The sequence below is a fragment of the Haemorhous mexicanus genome, chromosome 25, assembly GCF_027477595.1.
Source record: "Haemorhous mexicanus isolate bHaeMex1 chromosome 25, bHaeMex1.pri, whole genome shotgun sequence".
Lineage (NCBI taxonomy): Eukaryota > Metazoa > Chordata > Aves > Passeriformes > Fringillidae > Haemorhous > Haemorhous mexicanus.
The window spans coordinates 3,460,336-3,468,658 of record NC_082365.1 but is presented as its reverse complement, the minus strand read 5'-3'; positions in this window follow the sequence as shown (position 1 = coordinate 3,468,658).

Genomic DNA, 8,323 nt, shown 5'->3' with positions numbered 1-8,323 from the left:
GCACAATCTTCACTATTTGGGTTTTTTCTGGTGAGCAGAAACCCCAAAATTTGGTCAGGAGCTGCTCCTGCCCGTACTGGAGCAGAACAATTCCCTCTCCTCTGTGGAGCAGAGACCCCAAAACTTGGTCAGGAATTGCTCCTACTCTCCCTGGACGAGCACAATCCTCACATTTGGGTTCTCCCTGTGAGGCAGAAACCCCAAAATTTGGTCAGGAACTGTCCTGCCCTTCCTGGAGGAGCACAACCCCACTGCCCTGGGAGCAGGGACCCCAAAACTGGGTCAGGAACTGTCCTGTCCTCCTGGAGGAGCACAATCTTCACTATTTGGGTTTTTCCTGTGGAGCAGAGACCCCAAAACTTGGTCAGGAATTGCTCCTACCCTCCCTGGACCAGCACAATCCTCACATTTGGGTTTTTTCTGGTGAGCAGAAACCCCAAAATTTGGTCAGGAGCTGTCCTGTCTTTCTGGAAGAGCACAATCTTCACTATTTGGGTTTTTTCTGTGGAGCAGAAACCCCAAAATTTGGTCAGGAATTGCTCCTACCCTCCCTGGACGAGCACAATCCTCACATTTAGGTTCTCCCTGTGAGGCAGAGACCCCAAAATTTGGTCAGGATTTTCTCCTGCCCTTCCTGGACCAGCACAATCCTCACATTTGGGTTTTTTCTGGTGAGCAGAAACCCCAAAATTTGGTCAGAACTGTCCTGTCCTTCCTGGACCAGCACAATCTTCACTATTTGGTTTTTTTCTGTGGAGCAGAAACCCCAAAATTTGGTCAGGATTTTCTCCTGCCCTTCCTGGACCAGCACAATCCTCACATTTGGGTTTTTTCTGTGGAGCAGAAACCCCAAAATTTGATCAGGAACTTCTCTGCCCTCCCTGGACCAGAACCATCCTCACTATTTGGGTTTTCTCTGTGGAGCAAGACCCCAAACTTTGGTTGGCAAGAAAACAGAAGTGCCTTGATGAATTTTATTTCATTATCTTAAAAAAAAAAAGCCTAAAAAACCCAAAAAACCCCACCAAAAACCCCCAAAAAACCAAAAAAAAGAAAGAAAAAATGGCTTTTAATCCTATAAATATTTAATCCTGTAAATATTTCTTGTTCTTTTTAGGACACAAAAGAAGTGCCTGATTTTTAAACTTTTTTAAATTAAAAACCCCATAAAATTCAGGTGTTATTTATTGATTTTTAATTAAAAACCCCCTAAGGCTGAGGTGTTATTTCTTGATTTTTGTTCAGCCCAGAGCAGCTGAAAATTCCCAATTCTGCTCCATCCCATGGGGAATGAAACCACCTCAAATTATCCTGAAGTTTTTGTCATTTTTGGTCTTTTTTTTTTTGTCATTTTCAGTCATTTTTTGTCTTTTTTTTGTCATTTTTTGTCATTTTTTGTCATTTTCCTCACAATTTTTTGTAGGAAATTTGTAGGAAATTCCCTAAATTTTAAAATTTTGCCCTACAAATCTGACCATATTGGGGTCATCAGTTTTGGAATGGGGGTGGGAAGGAATTCAGAGGTTTCCCCATTTCCAGGGATCCAGGATAAAAATGGAAATTTTTTGGGATAAAATCCATTAAAAAAAAAAAAAAAAATCTATTTTTTTTAAATCTATTTCACAGCAGGGGAGGTGCCCAGCTGAAAAAATTCTGGTTTTTAAAACCCTAAAGAGTTTTAAAAAATTATTATTAAAAATTATTTTAAAAATTATCGTTATATTTAAAAATTTCAAAACCCAGAATTATTTTAAAATATTATTTAAAATTTATCATTAAAAATTTTCATTCTATTTAAAAATTTTTTAAACCCAGAATGATTTTTTAGAAAATTATTATTAAAAATTATGATTAAAAATTATCATTGCATTGAAAAATTAAAAAACCCAGAATTATTTTTAAATTATTTTTAAATTATTTTAAAATTATCATTAGATTTAAAACATTTTAAACCCAGAATTGTTTTAAAATTATTATTTTAAAATTTATTATGATATTAAAAATTTTAAAACCCAGAATTATTTAAAAAATTATTATTAAAAATTATTATATTTTAACATTTTAACCCCACAATTATTTTAAAAATTATTATAAAAATTATTTTATTAAAAAATTTAAACCCAGAATTCTTTAAAAAAATATCTTTTAAAATCTTTATATTAAAAATTTTAAACCCCAGAATTATTTTTAAAATGATTATTAAAAATTATTCTCATATTTAAAAATTTTAACCCCAGAATAATTAAAATATTATAAACATTATTTTAATTTAAAAATTTTAAACCCAGAGTTATTTTAAAAATGATTATTAAAAATTATTCTTACATTTAAAAATTGTAACCCCAGAATTATTAAAATTATTATAAAAATATTTAATTTAGAACATTTAAACCCAGAATTCTTTAAAAAATGAATTTAAAAATCCTTATCTTTTAAAATTTTAAACCCAGAATTATTAACATTATTATAAAAACATTTTATTTAGACTTTTTAAACCCAGAATTATTTTTTAAAATTATAATTAAATTATTATTTTATTTTAAAAAATTTAAAAATTATTATATTCTTAAAAATATCTCCTCCCTCCTTCCTGAAATTTCAATTTTTGGCCCCAAAACCGCCCAAATTTTGAGTCAAAAATATCAAAATTCACCTTTGAGTTCTTTTTTTTTTTTTAATTTTAAATTTTTTTAAGCTTAAAAACTTTTTTTTTTTAATTCCTTTTTTATTTAAGGCTTAAAAAGCATAAAACCTTTTCTTTCTTTTTTTTATTTTTTGCTGTTTCACTGAATTCTTTTAAAGGCTTTGTAAAATTCAGTATTATGGTTGTGGAAAGAGCGAAAAAATTGGATTTATGGGTGTGTAAAAAGGAAAAAAAAATGGATTTTAAACCCCATCAGCCAGGATTTCAAGGGTTAAAATCCAAATTGGGCGTTGCTGGTTTGTTGTGGTAAAAAATGAGTTTATAAATTGAAATTAGGAATAAAAGTAATAAAAGTGTGTGAAATGTTTGGTGTGGATTGAGCTGAAATGGAAGGGAAAGAAATTCTGCAATGTCCTAAGAAATAAACAGGGGAAAACAGAAAATACAGCAGAAAATAAAGGGGAAAATAGCAAAAAAATGTCAAATATACACTCAAAAAACCCCAAATACACAGGCAAAAAATCCAAATACACACCCAAAAAAATCCAAATACACACTCAAAAAAATCCACATAAAAACCCAAATATACACCCAGAAAAATCCCAAATACACAGCTAAAAAAATCTAAATACACATCCCAAAAAGCCAAATACACACTCCAAAAAATCCACATAAAATCCCAAATACACACCCAGAAAAATCCCAAATACACAGCCAAAGAAATCCCAAATAAAAAACCCCAAAAATATCCAAATACACACCCCAAAAACCCAAATAAAAAATCCAAATACACAGCCAAAAAATCCAAATACACATCCCAAAAAGCCAAATACACACTCAAAAAAATCCACATAAAAACCCAAATACACACCTAAAAAAATCCCAAGTACACACCTAAAAACCCAAATAAAAAACCCAAATACACACTCAAAATATCCAAATAAAAAATCCAAATACACACCCAAAACCCAAATAAAAAACCCAAATACACACCCAAAAAAATCCACATAAAAACCCAAATACACACCCAAAAAAATCCCAAATAAAACCCCAAATACACACCTAAAAATCCAAATACACACTCAAAAAAACCCAAATAAACCCCCAAATACACACCTAAAAATCCAAATACACACTCAAAAAAACCCCAAATAAACCCCCAAATACACACCCAAAAAATCCCAAATAAAAACCCAAATACACACCCAAAAAAATCCTAAAGACACACCTAAAAAAACCCCAAATACACACCTAAAAAACCCGAATAAAATCCCAAATAAACACTCAAAATATCCAAATAAAAAACCCAAATACACACCCAAAAAACCCAAATAAAAACCCAAATACACACCCAAAAAACCCCAAATACACACCCAAAAACCCAAATAAAAAATCCAAATACACACCCAAAAACCCCAGATACACACCCTAAGAATCCAAATAAAAATCCAAATAGACACCCAAAAAATATCCAAATACACACCCCAAAAACCCAAATAAAAAATCCAAATACACAAACAAAAAACCCAAATACACCCAAAAAATTAAAATTAAAATCCCAAATACATACCCAAAAAAACCCAAATACACAGAAAAAAAAAATCCCAAATACACATCCAAAAAACCCAAATAAAAAACCCAAATACACACAAAAAAATTCCTAAATACACACTCAAAAAATCCAAATAAAAACCCAAATACACACCAAAAAAACCCAAATAAAAACTCAAATACACACCCAAAAATCCCAAATAAAAACCCAAATGCACACCTAAAAATCCAAATAAAACTCCAAATACACAGCCAAAAAATCCAAATAAAACCCCAAATACACACCCAAAAGTCCCACATAAAATCCCAAATATACCCCAAAAAAACCCAAATAAAATCCCAAATAAACACTCAAAATATCCAAGTAAAAAATCCAAATACACACCCAAAAACCCAAATAAAAAATCCAAATACACACCCAAAAAAATCCACATAAAAACCCAAATACACGCCCAAAAAAAATCCCAAATAAAACCCCAAATACACACCAAAAAATCCAAATACACACTCAAAAAAACCCAAATAAACCCCCAAATACACACCCAAAAAATCCCAAATAAAAACCCAAATACACACCCAAAAAAATCCTAAAGACACACCTAAAAAAGCCCCAAATACACACCTAAAAAACCCGAATAAAATCCCAAATAAACACTCAAAATATCCAAATAAAAAACCCAAATACAAACCCAAAAAACCCAAATAAAAAATCCAAATACACACCCAAAAAATCCAAATAAAAACCCCAAATACACACCAAAAAAACCCCAGATACACACCCTAAGAATCCAAATAAAAATCCAAATAGACACCCAAAAAATATCCAAATACACACCCCAAAAACCCAAATAAAAAACCCAAATACACAGAAAAAAAATCCCAAATACACCCAAAAAATCCAATTAAAATCCCAAATACATACCCAAAAAAACCCAAATAAAAAACCCAAATACACACAAAAAAAATCCTAAATACACACTCAAAAAATCCAAATAAAAACTCAAATACACACCAAAAAAACCCAAATAAAAACCCAAATACACACCAAAAAAATCCAAATAAAAACCAAAATACACACCAAAAATCCCAAATAAAATCCCAAATACACACCCAAAAATCCCAAATAAAATCCCAAATACACCCCAAAAAAATCCAAATAAAAACCAAAATACACACCCAAAAATCCCAAATAAAATCCCAAATACACACCAAAAAAACCCAAATAAAAACTCAAATACACACCCAAAAATCCCAAATAAAAACCCAAATACACACCTAAAAATCCAAATAAAACCCCAAATACACAGCCAAAAAATCCAAATAAAACCCCAAATACACACCCAAAAGTCCCACATAAAATCCCAAATATACCCCAAAAAACCCAAATAAAAACCCAAATACACACCAAAAAAATCCAAATAAAAACCCAAATACACACCCAAAAATCCTAAATAAAATCCCAAATACACCCCAAAAAATCCAAATAAAATCCCAAATACACACCCAAAAATCCCAAATAAAAACCCAAATACACCCAAAAAAACCCCCCAAACCCCCATTAACTCCTCTGCAATATTCTCAATTTTTGGGTTTTTATTGGGCTGCAGGTGGGACAGAAAATGCAAAATTTGGGCATCTCTGAGTCAGCCCAGTGGGGTTTAATTCCATATTAATTAATTAATTGCATATTAATCATTTATTAATTATTAATTTATTAATGAATGACTCATCTTCCTCCCCTGCTCCTCAATTCCGTTTATTCTGGGCCTTTTCTTCCACAATCAGCCAAAATTCCAAAGGAATTCCAAGAAAATTCAAGCAGGGCATGAAATGAAATGAAATGATCCAAAAATTGAATTTTTTTCCTTAAAATCTGATCGGGTTTGTGGCATCAAATGCAGAAACCAATGGATAAAAATGGGATTAAAATGTTATTTTTATTAAAATGGAGGCAAATCCCAAACTGCAAAGCAAAAGTGAGAAGGTGAATTTTGATGAAGGTGGGATAATTTGAATTTTTTCATGGGTTTTTTGTGTATTTTTCTGAGCAAAATGAGGAATTTTGGGGGTTTGAATGGAATTTAAAGGGTAAAAATTCAATATATTCTGTGGGATTTGCCTGAATGGGGCTGGGGAGCACAAGGAAAATGGTGCTGGTGAAAAAAACCCCAAAAAACCCCAAAATTGGAATTTTTCCTATAAATCTGATTATATTTCTATCATCAAACCATCTTTTCACTGTAAAAAAATGTGATTTAAATGTTATTTTTATTAAAATGGAGGCAAAGCCCAAACTGCAGAGCAAAAGTGAGAAGGTGCCATTAATGGCTGTGAATATTTTTAATTTTTTCATGGTTTAATCATCTCCTTTTCGAACCAAAATGAGGAATTTTGGGGGTTTAAATGGAATTTAAAGGGTAAAAATTCAATATATTCTGTGGGATTTGTATGAATGGGGCTGGGGAGCACAGGGAAAATGGTGCTGGTGAAAAAATAACCCAAAATTGGAATTTTTCCTATAAATCTGATCTTATTTATGTCATCAAACCACCTTTTCACTGTAAAAAAATGGGATTTAAATGTTATTTTTATTAAAATGGAGGCAAAGCCCAAACTGCAAAGCAAAAGTGAGAAGGTGCCATTAATGGCTGTGAATATTTTTAATTTTTTCATGGTTTAATCATCTCCTTTTCGAACTAAAATGAGGAATTTTGGGGGTTTAAATGGAATTTAAAGGGTAAAAATTCAATATATTCTGTGGGATTTGTATGAATGGGGCTGGGGAGCGCAGGGAAAATGGTGCTGGGGAAAAAAACCCCAAAAAACCCCCCAAAATTGGAATTTTTCCTATAAATCTGATCTTATTTCTATCATCAAACCATCTTTTGACTGTAAAAAAATGGGATTTAAATGGGATTTTTATTAAAATGGAGGCAAAGCACAAACTACAAAGCAAAAGTGAGAAGGTGCCATTAATGGCTGTGAATATTTTTAATTTTTTCATGGTTTAATCATCTCCTTTTCGAACTAAAATGAGGAATTTTGGGGGTTTAAATGGAATTTAAAGGGTAAAAATTCAATATATTCTGTGGGATTTGCCTGAATGGGGCTGGGGAGCACAAGGAAAATGGTGCTGGTGGAAAAATAACCCAAAAAAATCAAATTGTAGAAATTTCTCCTATAAATCTGATGATATTTATGTCATCAAACCACCTTTTCACTGTAAAAAAATGGGATTTAAGTGTTATTTTTATTAAAATGGAGGCAAAGCCCAAACTGCAAAGCAAAAGTGAGAAGGTGCCATTAATGGCTGTGAATATTTTTAATTTTTTCGTGGTTTAATCATCTCCTTTTCGAACCAAAATGAGGAATTTTGACATTTCTGGTGAGTTTAAAATGCAAAAAAATCCAAACTCTTCACTGGCCCTTTCCCGAATGGTGCAGGTATGAGAGGCAGGGGCGAAGTGCCGGTGCTGCCATCAGTGCCGGGGGCAGAATTTGCCTCTGGCACCGAATTTTTGTATTTTTTACGTTAAAACTGACCGGCACCGAACGCGCGCCCGGCGCCGCCTTTTCCCTCCAAAACCGCGCCGGGCCCGCGCGGCGAATCTGCGGATCGGGCCTTAAGGCGCCGCAGCGCCGCGGAAAATTACCGGAGAAACGGGAAAAAATTCCGGCATGGCGGCGGTGCTGAAAGGAGGCGGCGGGCGCGGAGGGAGGGGCGGGAAGGGGCGCGGAGGGGTCGCGGCGGCACCGGGAGCCCGTGGCGAATCTGCCGCCGGGGCTCCGCCGCGTGCGGGCCGCGCTGCCCGCCCTCCCCGCGGGGACAGTGGGCGGGCCCTGCGCGCCGTGATGGTTCGAACGAGCCAATGGGGCGCGAGCTCTCGCGGCCTCTGACCAATGGGCGGGCGAAGGGGGCGCGGCCGGCGGGGTCGGCGGCACCGCCCCCCCGCTCGCATCCTCTCGGCGGGGCGAGCGCGACCATTTTGCGGGGGGGAGCGGCGGGAGCGGGACCGGCGCCGACACCGGGACCGCCGGCGGGATCGGGGAGCGACACCGGGATCGGCGCCGGGGCCGGCATCGGGGAGCGGCACCGGGGGCGGCGGCGGCGCCTGACGGGGGAGCGGC